Source organism: Microcebus murinus, chromosome 11, assembly GCF_040939455.1.
Source record: "Microcebus murinus isolate Inina chromosome 11, M.murinus_Inina_mat1.0, whole genome shotgun sequence".
Classification (NCBI taxonomy): Eukaryota; Metazoa; Chordata; class Mammalia; order Primates; family Cheirogaleidae; genus Microcebus; species Microcebus murinus.
Genome location: NC_134114.1, coordinates 25,203,713 through 25,228,200, shown reverse-complemented (window position 1 = coordinate 25,228,200; position 24,488 = coordinate 25,203,713).

Genomic DNA, 24,488 nt, shown 5'->3' with positions numbered 1-24,488 from the left:
TCTCTAAGGGGGTAATTTCATAATAACAGATATTTTGTTTCATTCATTGTTCCAAGAATGGCAAATTTTCATCATGTTTTTATATTCTAGGTTTATTATTCCCTCTATAGTTCATTTCATCACCTCAACAATTGCACCAAATTGCATTTTAACCAAATTTCATGAACTTTAAAATAAAAATTAAAATGAATTTAGTGATATATTTTTTTGGTTTTTATAATTTTAGTCCCATTTTTAGCCAGAGAAGTAGGTTCAGGGGCACATGACTTTTCATGAGTTATTAATATAAGGCAAATTCTCAGAGACTTCCTGGCCTTTGCTCTCAGGACCATGGCTGACTTTTTCTTGTCAAATATAACTCATATAAAAATAGACTTTAATCTTATAACATAAAGATAGTCTTCCCTATTTTTGTAATTGTCACTTCCTGTAGCATCTGCTTAGTACTTCAGGAGCTGCTCTGCAGTAAAATAATTTGTTTAACTTTTTTCATGATTTTATGTCTTTTTTAGACTCCCTCTCTAGATTATAGTCTGAGAATCTTTTCTGCTTTGAATCCCTTTTCTTATCTCCCAAGAGGCCTTGATTGTCATTCTATCCATGCCAGCACACAGTATATATGCTGGTATTAGTGTCCAGAAAGAGAAGTGTTTCCCCTTCAGACACACGAAGCAAAAGTTGGTCATTTCTACCACTTTAGGCTACTGTTATCATAGAATTACATGCTTTTAAAGATCATGGACTCTAGAGTCAGGCAACCTGAATTCAATTACAGCTCTATTTCTTGGTCAAATTACTTAGCCTCTCTGTCCCTCAGTTTTCCAACCTAAAAAACAGAGATGATAATAATAGTATTATATCATGAGATTGGTGACAATTAAGTGAGTCAATATTAGAATGAGAATGGGACCTGGAATATAGTGATCACTAAATATGTATTTATGAAATAAATAATTTTTTCCAGGATTACTGCTGCTGCCATATGTTGTCTTATTCCTCACCAATTCACTTGCCATTGCAGCCAGAGTACCATTCTAAGTACCAATAGGGTATTTTATTTCTCTGCTTAAAAACCCAATAGAGGGGGATTTCATCTTCTAGCAATTATGAGGTAAACGGTACCCAACTAGACTTCTTGCCATAAACATCACAGACAACTGTTTTTCAAAGAATGAACAATAGACAATTTAAGCCTGCAATCCTTTAAAGGAGATAAATTTATGAAGTGAGCCCCACAATTATCCATTTCTCTGCCTGGGAACAATTTTCTGACTGCAGCATAGAGAGCTGGAGTCCAGCAAAGTACAGTGGTCCCACCGAACTGAGGACGCAGAGATCAGAGTTCTAGGTAGCTGAGCAGCTGGAAGGTGATAGGCAGAATATCACAGAAGAAGGAGATGTCTCAGAAAGCAATGCAATGGACCACCTCAAGTCCATGGCTAAGGGTGAGCTGTATATGGTTAAGGCAAATTACCAGAGGCTTAGCAGCTATCAACTGCTATAGGTCTGAGAGGTAAACAAAGATATTGGAGGTTAAGCAGTACCTGCAGACATTGGAGTTTCAGCCTTGTCAGAGTGGAGGGATGTCCTTAAAGTCTATTTATTGAAAACACCCCTCCCATCCAAATGAGACATCAGAAAGGCCATGTCTTGGGAGTAGGGACCATGCTGTACAGTGAGACTTAATGTATAATTGCCCTAAGAAAGCCTAAAACCAATCTCTAAAAAGATTGACAGAGAAACAGAGTTTGGAGATTGAGCCCCACCAAATTAGAGGGCCTTGCAAAATACCATGGGTTTTCCACAGTTTCTAACTAATAAAGCACAAAACTGAGCTTACACAAATTCTAGTGTGTTAGCCAGAAATTAAATTTGTTGCTAAATAGGAAGCAAGGAAGATAGCAAAATCCTAATTATCTATATTATAGTATCTAAATATCAAATATTTAATCATAAAAAAGCAGAAATGTAATATGGGTTGAGTCTCCCATATCCAAAATGCTTGATACAAGCAGTGTTTCGGATTTCAGATTTTTTTGGATTTTGGAATATTTGCAGATAGATAATGAGACATATTGGGACCCAAGTCTAAATATGATATTCATTTATGTTTCATGTACACCTTATGCACATAGTCTGAAGGTAATTTTACATACTATTTTTAATAATTTTGTGCACGGAACAAAGTTTTGACTGTTACCCATCACATGAGATCAGTTGTGCAATTTTCCACTTGTGGGGTCATATTGGTGCTCAAAAAGTTTCATATTTTAGAGCATTTTGGAGTTTAGATTTTTGGATTAGGGATGCCTGACCTGTACATAGTCAAGAAAAATAGTCAGTACCTGTAAAAATGGAATTGATTTTCTCATTAAGAGAAAAATTATCTCATTAAGAGAAATTTCTCATTAAGAGAAAAATTAATGATTATCTCATTAAGATAATTTAATAAGAAAATGATAGTCTTTTCACCAAATGGTACTAAAACAATTGGAATCTAATTTCGTCATGCAAAATAATTACTTTCAACCTTTATGTCAAACCATGTACAAAAATCAAATTAAAATGGATTCTAGACCTAAATGCAAAAATTAAGACTATAAAGCTTCTATAAGCAAACACAGAGAAAAGGAAAATGCAGTAGCCAGAAAAGAAAACATTGATAAATTGGGCTTCTTCAAAATTTAAAACCATCAACTTTTCAAAGAAGACACTAAAGAAAATAAAAAGGCAAGCTATATACTAAAAGAAAATATTCACAACAATAAAACTGGCAAAGTACTTGAATCAACAATATATAAAGAACTCTTTTGCAATATTATGACAGTCAACCCAATTTTTTTAAATGGCAAAAGAGTTAAAAAATTTTACAAAAGACAAAATACAACTTTTACATGCTTTAAAAAGCATGTAAAAATATGTTCAACATCATTGATAACCATGAAAATACTCATTAAGATCATAATGAAATACTACTTCACACCTACTAGAATGTCTAAAATTAAAAAGACCAGTAATATAAAATGTTGGCAAGGATATGGAGAAACAGGAACTCTCATATTTTTGTGGTAGGTTGTAAAATGGAGTAACCACGTTTAAAAACAGTTTGCCAGTTTCTTATAAAGAAACATACTTATCATGTGACCCAGGAATTCCTTTCTTAGGTATTTACTCAGAAATGAAAACTTATGTCCATAAAAATTCTCGTACATGAACCTTCATAGCAGCTTTATTTATAGTAGCCAAAAACTGGAATCAACCCAAATAATGATGGGTTCTAGTTAATAAATGACTGGATAAACAAATTACAGATTATTATAAATCAAAAACTCAGCAATAAAAAAGAATAAACTACTGACATGACAACGTGGAGGAATATCGCAATATTATACTGAAAAATTCTATTGATATGAAATTCTAGAGAACAAGCAAAACCAATCTATAGGAATAGAAAGAAAAGAAAAGCAATTTTTACCTGGGTCAGAGGATGTGGGGAGGGAGAGGTGACAGCTGCAAAGGGGCACTAATAAATTCACCAGGACATGAAAATGTGCTATAGCTTGATTGGATTGCAGGTTATATACATATATATTTTTAAAATTCATTTGACCTTAACAGTGTGAATTTTATTAAATGTAAATTGTATCTCAATTCAATTCATTTAAAAAAAGTTTTAGATCTTTTATAACTTAACTTCACCTCTCTCTGAAGCCTAATCTCTAGCTGTTTCATCTTGAACTTTTAAGTTTTCCCCACTTGGGACTTTTCTCCATTTCTTACCTTTAAGTTTTTGCAAACAATATCCCCATTGCTTGATAATCTTGTTACTCCTTCTTCACCTTGAGGAATTTATTTCTTTATAAACCCAGATGGCTTAAGTGTTCTTCCCATCTGTTCCCACAGGAGTTCCCTCTACTACTCTAGAATAGGGAATATATCACTTTTGCTGTTGTTGTTTATTTGTCTGTCTTTCCTGTTAAATTGTAACTTCCCTGAGTACAGAAATTGTGCCTGCTTTGTTCCTCACCATACCTATCACAGCCCTGGCTTATCGTTGACACTTAAATATTTTTTGAATGAATGAATGAATGAATCAATAATGAACAAATGAGTTTGCATAAACCTTCTGAGATCTTCAGGTAGATTCTCAGTGATTTTTGAGAAAGATCTCTTTTCTAACTGAAATTAATTGAGGGCTCCCCCCTCTAAGTGAATGTTATTTTTGGTATGGCACCACACATTTTATTATAGGTATTTTCTTCTAAATTGTGTTTCTCACAAGCCACCATTTTTGTAGGAGCAGTGAGTCACCGAAATGCAATTCTTGGCTGTGCTTTCCCCCACCATCCCGTCCCCCCAGCTAGCCAGACCAAACATTCCATATTAACTGTGTTTTTGATTGTCTAAGGGATTTCTGTCTGATTTAGATTGTTCATCAAGATATTTTACAGTCTTCTTCTATTCCAAAAAGTGTAGCATATTCTTCACTTCTTGTAGTGTCTCTTACCTTTCTGCAAATGCTCTTGAAAAATAGACACCATATATATACAAAATATACACAAATTATATACATAAAACTTAGTAAGATAGACTCTTATTTATCCTTCCACTGCTACTTGTTTCTTTTAATTTTTTGACATGTAGTTTCAAAGCTTTTAGCAAAAACTATGCTATTATTCATTAAATTCAAAATATTGGAGAGAAGTAATAGAGTCTCCTTGTCAACTTACTTAGAGTTTGATGGAGACTTGAAAATAAACATACCATGTGTACTCTGTGACAGTAAAGGCATGTCCAGGGCACTAAATAGAAATAGGAGTGGGAATCTGCAACACTATATACATTATATCTAGTTGTTAAACATCCTCTGAGATAGTCATTAATAGTCTCATTTAACAAATAAAGACAATGAGTCACAAGGCAGTAATGTTTTCAAGGTCACACGACTAACTGGCAGAGCCACAATTCAGGCCTGTCAGACTTTTAAGTCTATGCCCTGTTATACACCACATTGCCCTCTTAAGTGTGGAGAGGGAAGGAAATGAAGAGTCAAGGATAACCCACAGTTTTCCAGCTAGACAGACTGGGTAGCAAGTGGTGGTGCCCATATTGTGAGACTAAGAATGCAGGTAGAGAAGCAGGCTTGGAGAACATGACTTTGCAGATCAGGGTTTGATGACGTTGAGACAGAGAGGCCTGTAACCCATTATATCCAGTGACCACAGGCACTTCTGAACGAGAGGCAGAGCCCAAGCTAGGATCCTGGGTTGGAGAGGAAGGTGTGAATACCATCCATACCTGTAAACCACCTGAAACTTTGAGTATTACTGAATCACCCAAAAAGAGTGCATTGATTAAGAGGTTGAAACTTTCATTGTTGATTCAATGACTTCTAGATTCCTTTCATGTACCTTATATACAAATCTAATGTATGTATCAGGGCTTACTAAAATTGTATTCATTCATTTAACAAATATTGACTGAGTTACTGAGTATCAGTTATGTGTTCAACAGTAAGGTAGGCTCTATGGTGAATAGAAAGGAAAAAGACATAATTTGCCCTGTCTAGGAACCCACTTGCTGGTTGGCAAGTCAGCATACATTAACAACCAAGTCCTAGAAATCACAGTACACAATATAGACTGCAGATAGGACCAGTGTTTTTTATGCTTCTGGATATGTTTTAAGGAAACTTTAGAGATCTCATAGAAAATAATCCCAAAGCATCAAAAAGGCACAATATAAACATTATTGATGTGAGTTCTTCCCAGTTTGCTACTTCTCTTTCTATCCTCCTCTTTTTAAGCTATTCTTTCCTGAGCATTTTATACTTCAAGCCCATTTCTTTTAATGCCAAAGAATGCAGCTGGGCCTCAGGAAAACTGGAACTTGAAGTTGCAAAGCTGTAGGGAGACCCATGCATGACCTCACTTCATCTCCCATCCCCATTTCTTGCTGCATGTCTGGTTCATTATTTTCCCTGTAGACTCTCTCTCTTGGCTCTAAAAGTTGCCTGACAAAATATGACCATTTCGAGTAGAATATGGCTACTTGGTGTTTTTTTGTTCTTGAGTCCCTCTTGATTTTCCTTTCTCCTTGACACTGTACATGTATTGTTTTTAATGCTCATAACTTTTAAAGACTGAAATTATTCTTTCTGCATTACACACAAGGAAACTAAGAGTGGGAAAGATTGTGGGCCCTCAAGTCACTGTTACCTGTTGGGGATTCAAAACCAAAAAGTCAAGGTCCCTGCCCTCATGGACTTCAATAGTCTAGTGACGAAGCAGATAGTCATCGTTACAGATACAGACATAGAGTGGTCATTATAGAATCCTGGGAGAAGTACTGCAAGAGACGTGTGAACAAGGAGTTGTAGTAACATAGAGAATGAAGCCTGGAGAAGTAGGGAAATCACTGTAGAAAGAACACTGGAACCAAACTTGGAAGGATGTGTAGCCCTTCAGGTGTTAAAGCAGGGGGATAACATCCTAGTCAGTAGGAGCCACAGGTGTACTGACAGAGGTACAAGACTACTTATTGTAAACAGGAAAAGCAGTGCCATCCATGTTTCTCCTTGGACCCATGCCCCACCTTCTGAGCTGGCAACCCAAGCACAGCTACACTAATGGTGAGCCTACCTTTAGATCCTGCTGAAATGGTTCAAAATAATCTGATTTCTCGTAAGTCAGAGAAGAGAACACCCGAAACCAATATTTGGTATAATTCAGCCTTTCCCTTGCTCTCTAGTTTTTTCTCTCTTTCTCCTCCTTGCATCCCCCACTCCAACCACAATATAAATCATCACAAGAAACAACGTGGCCTTTGGCAGTAATCACTGTTAGTTTTGAATGATGAATACATACCAGACTTGGGCATTACAGAAGCTGCTTGTGTGGTACATCACGCTTTTTTAGGATATCCCCAAGTATATTTGTGTTGTTTCCATCCTATGTCCTATATCAGAGAGCTTTGTATAGAACTCTTGGGTTATCCCACCAGATAATATGACTCTGGATTTTGTACAGACTCATTTAACAAGGTATGGGTTACAGAATCTTGCATCTATCTCTTGAGGAATAAGGCTGAAACATAGGTGCTATCTATGCACAAGGTGGCCAAAGACTGTCTCTAGCTTAGTGTAAATGGAGAAAAGCACTAACAGTTTTCACTGCTTAACTGCTTAACAAGGTCCATCCCCATAGTGAAGTATACCCCAAAAATGTTTAAATCAAAAGTTCTTTCTCAAGCCATAAGAAATCTTAATAAATCAGAAATTACTTAAGATGTATTTAAGTTTCAGTAGAATTACTGAACATTTATAAACTCATCCTATTCCTTAAGCTCTGAAGAAGGTGAATGTGTGTTCCTAAAGAATTCTCCTTTGGCTTAGCATTTGTCAGTAAGATAACTCAACTTGCATGTCTTCTCCTTGTGCCACTGTTACCGAAATAGCCCCTTGTTTTTCTAAACCCCAGCTAAAGGCCTTGCTGGTCCAGAACATAGAAAACATTGCATATAATAAACTACCTCATTTTAGCTAATGTAACTAAAAATTTACTAGTCCATAAGGACTCAGATAAAAGCAAGAAAAATGTATTTACGTATGTGCCACTGCCTGGAGCTGTCCCACTAGCGCTCATCACTACTGGGGACAGCACATAATGAGCGCGGATAAATTTCCTTTATTTTTTTGTCTTGATAATACATGTATATAGCAAAAAAATTGATAAGACATAAAATATATATGGTAGGGTGAGAATACATTTTTCTTCTACACCACTACCCTTAGCCATCTAGCTCCTTCTGCAAAAGCTATTACTATATCCAAACTTTCTATATTCTCCCAGAGACATTATGCATATATTTATGTGTGCTTTAATTGTACACAAATGATGGTACATGATACACACTGTTTTGAGTCTTGCTTTTTCACTTAATCTATGTTGGAATTACTGAATATTATTTCATGTAAATCTGCCTCGTTTCATTTCATTGCTGCTTAGTATTCCATTATTCCATTGTGCTATAATTTAACAGATCTCTATTGATGGACATTCATGTTGTTTCCAATATTTTGCTAATATAGACAATGCTGCAGTGAATATACTTTGCATATTTATGGCAATATTTATCAGATAAATTGATAGAAGAAGAATTAATGATGAGGTATAGGAGGAAAGGCATTTTTTGTAGGAGGAAAGGCAGAAATGATTAGAGGTTTTACTCCGTAGCTTAGCTCTGTGTCTGTCTCATGTCTGTCTCTCTTGAATGGATTCATTAGCTAAGACTGTTCAAATACTACAACACAGCTCATCTCTATTTTCTTGCCAGTACTCTGAATGACTGTCTTTTTAGCCTACCTGATCCATCAATCCTCAAGCCTGTATCAAACAAAACATCTGCCTTCTTCACTGCTATACCCGGACTGCCAAATATTTGAGGTGAAATGCATGTATCTTAGCCCTATTACAAATTTGTGTTTCCCAAGATCATTTACAGACTGTGTACTATGCAGAGATCCTTTTACTTACAACTAACTATACCCCCTTTTCCAACAGGCTGATCCATACAACTTTCCATCCTGCTTACACCACCCTCACTCTCAGAAAATGACTTGCTTTTCTACTTCTTAGAGAATGACATCTCATTGAGTAATGATTCCATTAATTTCTATCTTTTTTTTACCTTTAAGGTTTCTACATAAAACTCTCAGATGATTTCAAGAGTCTCCTTTTAACTATTCAGTGATAATCTTGCCACCTATTCCTTATTTTTGCTGCCTCTCTACTGATTTCTTCACCCCAGCCAGTAAATAAATTCTTTACAAAAAAAAAATCCTTCTACACTTTATTCTCCCCAAGTAATTGCTTCCCATTCCTTCCCACTTAGTATTCTTAAGAGAGTAGGCCAAAGAATAGAATTTCCAGTTTCATTTCCAAATTGTCTATTCACTATGGAGAAAGTCCTCCCTCTAATGCATCACTAAAGCTGCTCTTGCCAAAGTCCCTACAGAAGGTCAAATTTCCCATGCTTGTGAGCAGTGCTAGGCATCATCATGCTTGAATTTTTTAAAATATTTGTCACTGTTGATTTGCCCCTACCCCCACGCCCTCCCTGAAGAATGTCTCAGTTGTTTTCCTTACACTCTCTCTTCTTGTTTTCCTCTTACTTTTTCCTTTTTAAAATTATTGCTCTGTTTTATTTCTGAATTTTGGTCTTTAAGCCCTATATCCTCTAGGACCATCATTGAAATTTTCTTCTCACTCTTTACTTTTTCCATGGATGATCTAATTTATTCCCTAGTTTCAATGATTGCCTATATGCTGATGACTCACAGAGCCTCTCCAACCCTCTATCCTGGGCGCCAGACCATATTTACAGCTGCCTAATAGTCTTCTTCACTTGGTTGACTCATAGACACCTGAAACATAACATGTCTCAAAGTGAACTCACTTTTCAGTTCCCCACACCAAGGCTGTCCCTCCTCACCATCATCCATCCTATTGCCTAGGCCAGGAATCTTAAAACCATCTCCTTTTGCTTTTTCCTCTTCTAACCACCCCAATCTGTCACTACATTCTGTTGTTTTCTATCTCCTAAATACCCATTGAGTCCATTCCCTTATTTTCATTCCCATGTGACTGCCCTAGCTCTAGCCCTCATTATTTCTTACCTGAACTATTCTAATAATCTGCTATCTGGCCTCCATCAAAGTGCATGCTTAAAATTAAGTCACTTCACACTGTTTGCCAGAGTTAACTTTCTAAATGGCTTTATCTTATTACTCCCTTAAAATTCTTTGCTGGATCTTCATTGCCTTGAATATAGTTTGAACTTCCTACCACATCTGACATTTTCCTTGCTTCTCCAGCCTTATCACCTCTGACTCCTAAGCATACACTATATGCTACAGTCTTTAAAATCTACTCACAATTGCCAAAACAGTCCTTTTCTTTCTATCTGTGGATGACTGTTCATGCTATTTCATGACATTTTTCACTCTATCTCCTACAGAATACCTGTTGATCTTTCAAATTCAGATCAAGTCTTTCCCTACCATGGTTTCATAGATTTTTTTGTGATGTATATTTTTAAAATGTATTTGTATATTTTCTCCATTAGCCTACAAGGCTTTCCAGGGAAATGACCATGTTTTATTCATCTATGTATCTACAGCAGGTGTCCTCAAACTACGGCCCGAGGGCCACAGGCAGCCCGCCTAGGACATTTATCCAGCTCGCTGGGTGTTTTTGCTGCTGCTGCCTGTCCTACTTAGCAGCCGACTTGTCCCAGGCCCACAGTGCACATGTGTGGAATGTGCGCCGCACTCTCCAATGGCCCTCCAACGGTCTGAGGGACAGTGAACTAGTCCCCTGTTTAAAAAGTTTGAGGACCCCTGATCTATAGTATCTTTCACAATTCCTTGTACTAAGAAGGAACTCAAAAAGTATTCATTGAATGATATCTCTATGTCCAATCCCTAATCTTCTTTCTTTATTCTACTTTATATTGTTAAATTAGTTTTCTCCAAATAATGCTGTAATTATGTCAAATTCTCTATTCTAAATCTTCTAAGGAACTCTGCTCGCCTATTAGGTAATGTGCAAACTCCTTGATATGGTGCTAGGTTGCTCACAGCCTGTTTCCCTTTATATCATTCCAACATCACTTCAAGTGTCTCTATATACATCTTTCACTTTTTAGCCAGAGTGGTCTACTTGATATTCTTCAAATGCTCATGTCAATTTTCACTTCCCTTTTATCGCTCAGATCATTATCCTTGGATCAAATAACCTTTTTCCTTTCTTTCTTGGGTAATCTCATTCATCTTTCATGGTTAAATCTAAATCTACAACCTCCATAAAATTTTCCCTGACCAAAAATAACCTCAATATAAATCACTTACTCCCAACTGTCACCGCATTTGATTTTTATACCTATCATAGTTGGTTGTGTTCAGCATCACTTTTATTGTTTGTATTGCTTGTTATCTCTACTATTGGTGAAATTTTTACTTATTTATATCTCAACTGGATGACTAATTCATAATGCCTCAAGGATAAGAACTACAGTCTCAAATGTATTTATCGAATAAATGATTTTATTGCCCCTAACATCATTGGTTAGGGCTGTTGTCATTCTTTCCCATTTTTTCTCACATCAGGTATGATAATTTATTGATTTGCTGATATAATTTATATATGATTTTAATCTTATCCAAATTTTAAGGATATCTTTGGTTCTTCTGGCAATTTTTTATGATATTACTTTCCATTGATTTCTGGTTTATCTGCTTTCATGACTGATGGCCTTTTATTTTTTAAAATGTGTCCCTTGATTTGTAACTGCCTGATTCAATCACCTTTCTCTGCATTAAGTCAATGCCTAAGATCATGACGAGGAGAAGAAAAAGGAGGAAGAGGTGTTAACTTGAGAGATAGCATGCCTTAAGGCATAAGGGTTCTGTGTGTGTGTGTGTGTACAGGCATCATTATGAGGAATGAGAATTTTAGAAACACAACATATTCAATGAGTAGAGATAGAAAAAAGCTGTTTCTTCCATATCCCAAGATATAAAGGGAACATGTGGTCACAAGATGTGATGAAATAGAACTTCAGGGTCTCACTGTCCCAAACCACTACGTCCCTTTTGCATGCTACCTCACCCAGAGATTGAACAGGGACACACACACACACACACACACACACACACACACACACATACACACACACACCCCACCCCATTTCCAAGGTCTTGTGTCTAGACTCATGGTCATGTCTCTTTCCTTCTTTAGTCTCATCTACTTGAAACAAAACTCCAGTTCACAATAGTGGTGAGATAATTGGGTGCTAAAAGTATTAGTTATTATTTGTCTTTTCAGCTTTCTTAAACTTGAAGAAAATAAACAGTTTTGCAAAAAAGTATATATTAGCTTCACCACCTATTGCTTGGCTTCCTCCTTTCAGCCATTGTGGACTTCCAGGCCCACATCAAGCTTCTTTACTGCTAATCCTGTGCCTATCCCCAGCTTCTGTGTTCACATGCTGTACATCAGTGCCCAGTTCTACTGTTGCCTTTGCCAGATGCAGCCAGTTCTACAAACGAAATTATACATTTCAACCAGATGAGTTTGGCTTGGTGATGGGCCCTGTGCAGAGTCTACAATTTGGGTCAGACTTATGAAAAGTTTGGTGAATTTGGCACCATCTTTGAGGAGTGTGGACTGTCTTAAAACTCCAGAGAGAAACCTTCAGGATCTCAGACATTCCATCTTTTGTGGGCTTCCAGAAAAGGCCACCCTCAGCTGGCATGGGAGAGAGGGCTCATTTTCAAACTATTTAAGTCATGTTGTGACTAGAAGTTGAAGTCTGGTGCAAAATCATGAAAACTGAAGAGTCATTTGCACTGATCCTAAAATAAGCATCTTTCCTCTACTGTACAGTGACTCTGATTTAAACAGTCTGGGAAGATAATATTTCTACCACTGAAGCATAATTGTATGGAGAGTTTCTTTAAGCTGTCTACACACCTTAGAATAATTATCATTTCTAGAATATGAGAAAAAAAATAAAGCTGAGTTAGTTTGTTGAGGGGAAAAAATGACCTGATCCTATTTATCAATTAAAAGGAATTTGTAGGTTCCCATAGACATCATGCCTCTATGCTTCCTTCTCTAGTTGGCCTTAGTAGAAATGAGGCTTCAATTAGGATCTCAGTTCTAAGGTCTAAGAATTTTTTCCATCCCAGACTTTTAAAGAATCATAAAGCAGCTTGAAAGAAAGCCTCGCTCACTCACCCTGAAACCTCCACTGAGAAATAAATAATCGAAACCATAGCTGAGCATGATTAATGAAGATACATTAGAATAATTTATAATAGTGTTTTTGGAGGGCTGTTTTTCCTCCATTTTTTCTAATCTGTCTCCTCTATTACCTCTCCTACTACACTGGAGACTGAGCAAAATGCAGATGTTAAGAACATAAAGATATCAATGAGTTAGTTTTGGCTGAGCTGGCAGTGACCACACTACAGATCTCAGATTTTCTCTTCTTTCATGTGGCTTTTTTGTAGGTTGGACAATAAATCTACTAGTATGAAGTTACTACATATTTGATCCAAACGTGCTGCAGTGGATAAAAGGGGGTAACTGTGGATAGGTCTGCTGGGAACTTCTAGATCATACTCAGGCATGGATAAAGGACCCTCAAATTTAGATAAAACTTTTTCAAATCTGACCAATACAATGCTTAAGACATTTGGAAAATTCTTAAATAACAGAAAGCTCTCCTTGTGCCTAATTACCTATGCACAAAGGAGCCATATAATTATAATGTTAATGCTGATTCTATATCTCTATCTTTTGGGTGAGGTATTACCTTTGTAATGTTAAAGACTTTTATAACTGCACCACCTGTCCCTTGTATTTACAAAGCCCTGAAGCTTAAAAGTATTTAATTATATACAGGTGGTCTACATCCATCCTAAAACACTGTGCTAAAATGATGAGTTTCTTATTTCAATTGCTAAAGCTCTTGTCTAGAAAACAAGAGCTTCCGTATTTTTATCTTGAAAGAGTATATTTAGAACAATGATTCTCAATTTTGTATGCATATTAACACCTGAGGAACTTTAAAAAATTCTAATGTCCAGGCTGTACACCAAAGCCCTTAAATTGGAATTTTAAAACATGATACCTAGACAACAGTACTGTTCAACACCCAGATAATTCTAATGTACAGGCAAGGTTAAAACTAATTAGAAATGTAGAATGTTCTGGTGAAAAGAGAAAGGGTTTTGGAATCAGCCAGTTCCTTGGCTGGCCATTCTATTCTCAGCACTTCATTCATTCATTCAAAAATCATTGAATAGCAAATAAAAAATAAAATACTTAACATACACCAAGATATTCAATACATGAGAAGTATTATAGTAATAACAATGCCTACTAATAAAAATATTTTATGAATGGTACTATATACCTATACAAAGCAAATATGGTTGTCAATTTAATGAAAATACATTTAATTACCTTGCTATGCTTCAGGGTTAAATTATATTAACACATGTTGTATTCAAAAGGAGGGCAAAGCCAAATAGACATATATATATATATATATTATTTTTATTAGCGCATGAAAAATACTACCCCCATCAGTGCATGGTAAACTTCTTGAGAACAGAAACTCTTTCTTACTATGGTATCTTTCTCTTGGAGTGGTGTGTTTTTCTCTATGCTGCTAATGAGCAACTTTTTTCCTGAAACCAATGTTATAAATAAATGGTGTTGTGTTAATTTCGTTATATTGGGGAGGTGATTAAAGACAGGATATTGAAGAATTATATATTGTATATCCATGTTGGGTGCGTATATTTGTGTGTGTGTATGTGTGTTTGGAGAGAGACAGAGAAAGATTTTCTATTAAAGGAAACCGTGTTTAGTTTAGTTTGTTCCTTGGCTCATGGTCTCTTGTAGTAGGCATTTTCCTGTGGGTTGTGAGAAGACTGATCTTGTGGGTGGTCTGCCATACTGAATTTTGGATCTAAGATCTCAGCTTCAAGGCCCTCATCCTCCATAATGCCAGCAGACGGTACAGTCCATCAACGCCTAATTACTTCCTAGTAGTTCGAACCCACAATCTTTTTTGGTTTGATACCAGAATCAACCTTGGAAGACATTGAAGAAAGAATGTCTGGAATTGGGAACCTAAATATGTGGACTTTTCTTTGGGAGGTGACTGATCAGAACATTTGTTATCCATGGTGAGCTTACAAATGACAACTTTGAGAAGGCGAGGCTTTCTAACTTCACGGCAACCATTTTTGTCCTCCGAAACGTCTGACCTGATGGCTTTTTGCTTTTGCAACTATTTTAACAAGAATTTGAGGTGGGAACTAGTTGATTAAAAGTATATAGTCCTTTTAACTATCATTTGGCTGTGCTTCTAACCACACTATCTCAGACTGCACTTATAGTTGAGACTTCTATAGACCTGACTGCATGACACATCCTAAACTAACTACCAGGGGAAAACTTAAACTAAGGGTACAGAGTGTTTTGGTAAATGGTCTTTAAAAGTAAAGAAAGTATTTTCTAAAAAGTGAGGAAATAAGAACATTTGTAGTTTTTCCTTGTTCCACTAAATTTATGGTGATGTAGAACATATAAAAATGGTTAGTTGAGATCAGAGACTATAAATGGGCTTAAATCATTTTATTAAGAGGAAATAAATATTAACATATTTAATATCTTAATCATCATAACTCCCATAACACCTACAAAACAAAAGCTATGGAAATCTATTTAACAGGCAGAAGCAGTATGTAGATGACAACTTTCTCCTTTTCTACACGTTTCCTATAAAAGGACTGGCTAGCTTTCTTCCAATGTATATTATTCATTTTATTAAAATTCTGCTTAACAGAGCAATTGGGTATAGGAATTGTGCTAAAGGTAATTTACCAATACTAGAGAGATCTTTGTCCTGGCAATATCAACCCTGAGTATATATGAGCATCTTCCCATAAAACTAAGTTAATTTTTGAATAGAAAAAGGTACATTTAATCCTGAATCTTAAAGATAATTTAAAGAACATAAATCCTTTATGTCTGAAAAGTAATACTGATTATCCAAAAATATTGTTAAGTTTGGGGTGCTACATAGAGTAGGGGATATTGAAAAACAAAGAAAGAAATCTGAAGTTTCCATATCACAGATATCAATTAATACTTGGAACTTGGGTTTATTTTATATCCAGAATCATTATTCAACCAACAGTTTCTGGTGGTATATGATCTCACCTGAGGAAAGAAGAAGCAAGAACCTATTAAAGAAAGAAGGAAAATAACTGAATGCTACACTGTTTCCCACCCCCCACACCGATTATACCTCACTGAAGACCCATCCCTTCTTTTTCACAATAGTAATCAATAATCAGTCAGACATCCCTAATGTACAAACATTTTTACATTCTCATAACAAATTTCCCCTATTTCTTTCTACTGCCTTAACTTTAGAGTTTGAGACATATATACCTTCTCTGTTTTTGGCTACTTCTAAAATTCTGTTATTAATCAAATGTTGGAGCATTAATCCATTAACAGTAAAAGTGTTACACATTTTGTAATAAAAGTTTATTGGATCAAAAAGATTCTGTTTCATCCCTGTGTAATGGGAAAACACCTGTATTTTAGAGGGTAATTCTAACCAAGCTTGACATTTTAACACAAAATAAATTTTGAAAACTACTTTTTGAAAAAAAACCCACAATACTAAAAATGATAAGTCACAAAGCAAAATGCAAGCCAGTAGTGCTACCATTTTCTTTAAAAGAGTCAGAAACTTACGAGAATATTTTAAATGGTTGATATTTAAGATTAGCCTAAATCATTTTAGTAAGGCCAATTTTTATAAGGTACGTTTTGTACATTTTAGATTTTATAATGTATATTTTGTAAACTCTTTCCTCTCTTCATCCCAACATTCCCTCACACTCAGAATTGATTTAGATGATTTGGAATGGAAAGGCTTCCCTATTTCTAAATAGATATTTCTGGTACAGAAGTTTTACTGAACTCCCACCCTAATCAGTAAGCGATACTATATAGTTCTCAGCATTCCCTGCCAAGAACTTTACTACCATTATTGATCCATTTGACATTAATCTTCCCTTTTTTCCTGCTCTGTGATTTAGGTTATGATGGGGTGGTGCCTGAGAAAACTGTAGCACCAGTGAGCTGGATTCTACTTTCCACTGTAAAATTTCTTTTTCTAGTGGGGGTTTCAAGCTTAGCCTCTTACTATTTGTTTGAGGGCAAATGTGGCTGACCTGAAGATATTCAACTAGCACATCCTGGGAAGGCCAACCAGCCAAAAACATCATTGGATGTTCATTTTGTTCCCTAGTTTAAAGACAGAAAAGCAAATCACACCTTATATGTGATGCCATAAATGTGCTTTCTTTGGTCAATTATGAAGAGTGTGCATTGGATTTTAACATGTTGATCTTTGACTTTGGGGGGGTGAGATATTTTACAATCATCCGACCATCTGGTTTGCTTCCAGTGTAATCATTTAATTAAGGTATAAAAACTTAATGAAGGTAACATGGAAAGTATTAATATATAACATTTATTGAATGTCGGTACAGCCCAAGGGTTTGAACAAAGCACAAAATTAGAGTGCCTGCCAGTTAGCTTAGCACACATCAGCCAAATTTTTTAAAGCAGTTATTAAAAAAAAAAAACCAGAATATGTCCTTAGAACCACTGCAGAATGAAACCTAACTAAGATTTTGTTAATCCCTTTCACCAAAATCCATTATTATTGATCTGTTTTACTAGAACCTTCTCGGAAATACTACTTTCACTGTCTTCACAAATGTGCCAACATGTACTAGAAAATGGAATCTTCCTGTTAAATTATCATTGGGGAGGGGGCCTGAATAAATAACCCCACCAAAAACTAATTTTATCTTAAGAGCTGACTAAAGGAGAGATTATATCTCATCCCAATAAGTCTTTTGGCTTAGTAATTGTAGATTACTATACATTCCCTAGCCAAAACATGTTGTGAGCATCTGGTTCTGCATTTGAGTTCTGCAGTGATTCACTGGCCATGTATTCACACAGAGAGAAAGCCAATAGCTGTTCTTACAAATATTTTCTTTACTTTCAAAGTATCATCCTATCTCCTCTTTTCTGTTTGTGGCCAAAATTATCCAAAAAACAAACAAACAAAAAGCAAAGCAGTCGACTTGTGCTACCTGCTCTTCTAACTTGTCATCCACTCCCACTACTCATGGATAACTGTCTCTCAAAGGTCTTCTACAACTCTAATTACCAAATGGAAATGCTTTTATGCAGTCCTTGTTTTCATGCACAGTATAAAACAGTTGACACTAGGCACCAACTGACACTATTAAACAGCCCCTCTTTTGTTAATTTCTCTTTTCAAGGCTTTGTGACACTATTCGCTCTTGTCATTTTTTAATATCCTTTATTAGCTCCTTATCTGTTTTCACTGGAGACATTTCCATACATTCTGTTTTTGATATCTTGTTTTCTTTCTCTTTGAAGACTCTCTTAACTCTTGCACTCACTGTATGAATTTAACTTTGAGGTCACCTCTGTGCCCCCCTACCCCCACTGTCTGCTCCATTGCTCCCTCTGCTCCAGCCTCACTGGTCCTTTTGCCATTCTTTACATCTGCCAAGCCTGCTCTCACCGCAGACGTTTTGCTCTGATGCACTCTACTCTTGGACTGCTCTTCCGCAAGTGTTTGAATGTCTTGTTTCCTTATCTCCTTCAGGTCTCTGTTCATCTGTTGCCTTATAGGTAAGATTTTTCCAGATCACCCCACAAAAAATAATAATTCCTATCTACACACTCGCTTTCTTGCTTCATGTTTCTCTGAGCTCCATAACACCATCAGCTATATTTATTATGTGTTTTATTTTGTTTGCCTATCATCTGCCTCCCCACCCTAGAATGTGTGTCCCATAAAGGCAGGGGTCTTTCTCTGCTTCTTACACTTCTGTACCCTCAGTGTTTAGAATTATGCCTAGCACACAGAAGGCTCTCAGTATGTAGTAGTTGAATCAATGAATGTTAGCAGAGTTACAAGGAAGTCAACAACTCTTCATTTCTCCAAAATTCCTGAATGTGACTATCCTTCCTTTCACCTGTGGGATGTGGCAGTAAGGCATCCTCTTGGGTCACCTTTCAGATCATGCTATGAGGATTTGTGTGGAAGTGATTCATGAAGGAAGTTCTCCCAGTTCCTGCTCTAGAGATAGCACTGGAGATGACAGAAAATCAGGCAGGATATAGACCTGAATCTGACACCAGTGCTTTTGCCTAGAAAACCTCTCTCAGGTGAGAAAAATCAGTCACACATCAGCTTCAACTGAATTAATTGCTTTGTATCACCAATAATTTTTTGTATCACATTGACATGGTCAAACACAGCTCACTGAGAAAGTCAGCAGGGCGTGGAAGCCAAGTAAGATTTTTAAATTCTATGGTCTTGGCAGGTCATTTTGCCAATAACCAAATGATGTGCCACTACAAATCACAAGAGTTCTTGTTGACCGGAATATGGTCTCCCATTGTTTCTTACATCTGTAGGCCCATAAATCCTATTAAGTTTAAAAAAGATTTTCATGAAAATGTTCTGTCAAAAGACTTTCTGCTAATAAAACTAAGCTTTTTCACACCCCTGAAAATTTATCCTTTGTAAAAATCAGAAAATTCTGAAGTCTAGTTAACTCACAGAACATTATTTTGCTTTTAAGAGAGAAAACATCTCAGTAAGTTCAAAGTAAAATGTTAGGGCACAATGGTGTGTAGCCATTTCAGAAAAGACTTTATTTAAAAATATTTCTTTTAAGGAACATTTGTCTAGACATGTCTTCCTTGCCTCATGTGAAATTAATAGCTTAAAAAGAACTCTGAATGGTTCCAAATGCAAACTTAAAATTGTTGAATAACTTAATAAGGATGCATTTCATTCCTGGTTTACCAAATATGGTTTTGACAATATTTCCAGCAGTCTAGATGGTTTCTATAATGGAGAATGCCACATTATTTAATAATAATGGCACCTTAACAAAGAACTATAAATGCTCTTTTTAAAACTTTAACTGCACAGACCATCTATTTACTATTGGAAAAGTAAGTTCATTCAAGTGTCCTCTGAGACTATTAACAGGGTAGAAAAATGTTTCCTAACAGAGAAAATGTTCTTAGTCAAAGAAAAAGTCTGAGCCTTGCCCCTATTAGCAAAGAGAACTGTTCACATGAGTAAAAATTAGATAAAATAACATTAGTCTATGTGAAGTAGGCACACACTTCATAGAGAACGTACACTACTCACTGGGACTCTACACATTGTTTCAGATACTTTTCATATCTCTTTTTCTATTATGATAAATGTTTTTATTATTAGTTTTATATACAGGTGATTTCTGATGCATTTTTTATTATGGTAAATGTTTTTATTATTAGTTACTTTTGTATATCTTATCTTATTCAGTCCTCAAAAATAGCCCTGCCAGATAGTTATCTCCATATTACCAATAAGAAAAAACTCCGATTATAAGAGATTTGAGAACTTTTAGCCAAGCTGGAATTTGAACCCAGGCCTGGTGACTCCATGGCAAATGGTTTTTGCACTAAATCACATTATCCCATGAGTCTGTCCAATCATCTGTGAGGTAGAAATGGTATTCTCAATACCTTGGTCAAAAAATATCATTAGGGAACTGTCACAGATGCTTGTGCTGCACTCACATTCCTTCAGAAACTTCCTATACGATCTCATATTTTCTGTACCTGTTCCAGTTCCTGTGGACATATAACAAGTTACTCTATAACCATTCATTATGCTCATGGGTTCTGCAGGTCAGGAGTTGGGACCAGACAGAGCACAGGCACAGTGGCCTCTGCCCATGATTTCTGGAGCATCAGCTGGAAGGCTGAGAGGTGGACTCACTGGAAGACAACCTCATTCACCTATATGTGGTTGATGCTGGCTGTGGACTTGGACCTTTGGGCTGTCAGCCAAAATCTCTATGTGACTTGGATTTTCTATTACATGCTACTTGATTTCCAAGGGCAAGACCAGCCCAAGAGAGCATGAGAACCCAGAGGTGTAACACATTTTTGAGCCTAGCCTTGGAATTCATGCAGTGTCACTTCTGCTGTATTGTATTCATTCAAAGTGATCATTAAGGCAAGCCCATATTGAAAGGAAGGAGAAGAATTAGATCCCCCTTTGTGGGAAGAGTGTCAAAGAATTTCTTGAAATGTTTTAAAATTACCACAGTGCCCACTCCCGCCTTGTCCCTAGCTTTGGAGTACTTTTGCTCGCAAGAGTTTGCCCCTATGGTTCTTTCTTGAAGCATGACACTTTGCTCTTAAGCCACAAGCATAGAAAGCCAAAAGTGCCTGGGAGCTGACATGGGGAAGGCCTTTTTCACAGGATGGGACATAAGTCACAGGCTAATGCGTGGGAATGGAATGAATCTACCCTCCACTAAACTTTCCTTAAAAATACATCCCTGCTTGGTTTCTTTCTCTTTTCCCCGCCCCACTCCTCTTGTCTTCTAGAAGAAATTCTGTCAGAAGTCTTTGTATACAAATTTTCATCTGATAGTTCTCCTCTGGGGCACCCAACCTCTTACAGGGCTGACCCGTACGTCTGCAAAATGATTCTGACTTTTAGGGGAAAATTCTGATTATGTATCTTTGTTGTCCTTGGGTTGCCCTGACACACAACACATGGTGGTTGATTATAAAGGATTTTGCTAAGATTTATTAATTCACAGATTTTGACTATCACAGAATATTTGGAAATACTTTATATCGTAAAGGTCTGAGTCTCTTTTGATTGTTGAAAGGTTCAAAATGTACTTTTATTAAGCCGTGTTCTGTAGTTAATTTCCTAAAGTTATATTCCCTTTGTAGTAGATCTTCAGGTTTCTCTAAGGAATTAATGGGGCACTTTCCCAGGAATTGTATTTACATAAATCATGTATCAAAGCAGAGAGAACTGTATTCACTAGAATTTCCGTTGAGAAAAGCAGTGTATGTGACAATATGGATTCCAGGTAACATCACAGAAGGCAGAGGTGGTCATACGTAGTGATATACAAGGACTTATGGAAGGGACAGCATGAAGAAAGAAGAAAGAGCAGGAGGCAGCAGAAAAATGAGAGAGAGGGAGAGAAAATGGAAGGGGAGGGGATGGGGGTGAGGACAGACAAGAAGAAAAGAGGAAGGTAGCCAGAGAGATAGTGGCAGGGTGTTTTTCAGTGTGACTCCTTCACTGTGATTCTTCATTAAATCTACAAACATAATGTAGTTGATATATTGCTTTTCCTGCACAAGGAGGAATGGAGAAAAGTTTTGCATTAAGTTTGTGCAAGATGCTGAATCTAACCAACCAGCAGGATTATAAAATGAAAACAAAAAACTCACTAGATGCTTGTTAGACCTTTGCAGAGGTCATGGGGAAGCCACTGGACATTCCAGGTTCCGAAATCGGGAGTTTGTCACCTCTGTAAGGGTCAGGGAAATCTCAGGTGACATCTCAAGGTTACATCCGGTTTTTCCCAGTGAAGGAATGCAAGCAAAATGCCTTATCATCATTGGAATATCCACTGTGTGTTCTGGCACGAGGGTAAACTTTATAACCTACTATGTGAACTTAGTTTGGTCTGAGTATCTCTCATGATAGTTGCCTTCAAATTTTGTTTAGTGGAAACTTTAGTAACTCACAAATTCTACATGAAACAAAACTTTCAGTGCAATGAAAGACACGTTTGTCTAAACTAAGCTGCTAAATGACAGTGTCATGCTAGAGATTAAGACTATTTCTTCTTTTGCTTCAGAAATATCTAGAAAACAGGTTAAATCAGGCAGCTTTGCCCATGTTTTAAATGAAATTTAATTTTCAGTTGACCAGGGTTCCAAAATAAACCTCTAGATCCCATAAACTGTGAACTGCTAATACTTTAAGCATAACAGTAATGCTTAAAAGGCAGATTCAAAGAGATTCATTTTGGTGATACCAATCCTAACACTCAGGGTTCTACAGGAAGCAATTGACACACTCAAAAGGGGTTAATTGAAGAAATTTTTGAAGGCAGTATCTGCAAGGTTTGTGGGCAGAGTCAGGGCAACCAGCAAGGTATAATGAAGCACCTACGGATTATCAACTGCAAGAAACCATTATCACTACAAAGTCTGAAAAAGTAAAGAGAGAGCATTTCTACTGTAGAGGCTGATGGAACCCAGAGCTGTGGAACAAGAGCCCCTTGCCAGGACATGTGGCCTTAGGGGCACAGCAACTGCCAGAACTGTAACAAGACAGGGAGAGAGCAAGAGGAGATCATGTCCCAGTCTCTCTGATCTGTTAACTAGTGCTGCTCAAAGGGAAGCCAGAGAAAAAGGGATCCTGGTTAAAAAGGCCATAAAGTTCAGCTTACCAGGACAGAGTAAGGCAGAAAAATCTGGAGAGTTAATGGAGGGTGCTGGCAAATGGAAAATAACCAATATACCAAGTTTAGAATATCATCAGAATTGACTATAGTCAATTTAGCTTTTCTCAATGCTGTAGGAATCTCTCATTTCTTTTAAACTCATGAGCTCCTTTTAGCTCTCTTGAGTTTTAATAAAGTTGGATAGAATCATTTTGTTTTGGAGGGAGAGATTTTAAAATAGCTTATAAAAATTACAAGTTCCTTGGAGAGTCAGAATTGGAAATAATATATCAACAGAAATTGAATACAGGAGAACATGGAAAAGGAAGGAGTCTTTCTCTACATGAAACTTTGGGACTTCAATCAGATTCAGGCAGGACTCAGACTCTGTCCATACCCCTTGTTCTACTTAGAGACAATGTGATCTGACCGTGTTATACAATTAGAGTTATAGAATTTTAAGCTTGTTTGTGCTTAATATAGGAATATACTCTTACCTGGACACACAGACACGTATAAGCTAAAGATTCTACATCAGTGAAGTATTCTAGATACATTACATTAATATAACAAGATACTGCTAGGTCTACTAGATATCTTCTTTAGAGAAAATGCAGACATTTTTATTACCTGAATCTCATTTCTTTCAGAAGAATGGTTACATTTAGGTGTAAAAGTTTTTCTCTTGTCTATATGTCTTTTTAAAGAATATTTTAAAAATATGCTTCTTTTTTGAAAGCATACATAACTATTATACCACCTTATTTCTATATAGTTTAGATGATGTTGATCATTATTAGGGTGACAATATAAATGGGAGATATCCCAAGCCAGGACTGACTTAAAAGTACAAGTTGTGAGATGTGATTTATAAAATGGTGTCTCTCTGGTTCAGAGCCCTAAAATGGAGTCAGAAAGTCACTCTAAGAAGGACTGCCTGCACCTACTGCAAACTTGAGGGAAAAAAAAGCCTCAGAAACTTGTCTTGAACCTTTGAAACTTTGAACAGAGTCAAACAGCAAAAACAATCAGAACATCCTGGAAAACAGCTGAATTTCGCCAGTGCTACAACTCCTCAACAGCAACAACCAATGAACTCACGTACTAAGCCAACCTCCTCCACCAATGATAATTTCTTCAAAACAACTTGTGTAATCACCCTTAGCTTCCTTTTCATTTTCGTTTAAGAAAACTCTACTCCCCTCCTTCTCTTTGGAACACAATTTGGCTTCTACTAGAACCTGTATCTTCTGAAACGCAATTCTTAAGATCCAAATAAATGCCTTGTCTTAGTGGTTGACAGTGGGTTGCTAATATTAAAATTCTATAATTTTTAAATTATCTATTGACTTACAAATAGATTTAGTTTAATTGGTAGAACTACAAAATGGTTCTACATTCTAAAACTATTTTCAAAAATCAAAGTTCTGGCTCAAAAAAAGTAAAAGTAACATCCATGTATATTAAGAAACTTTTTTAAAAGCTTCTATTACTAAACATC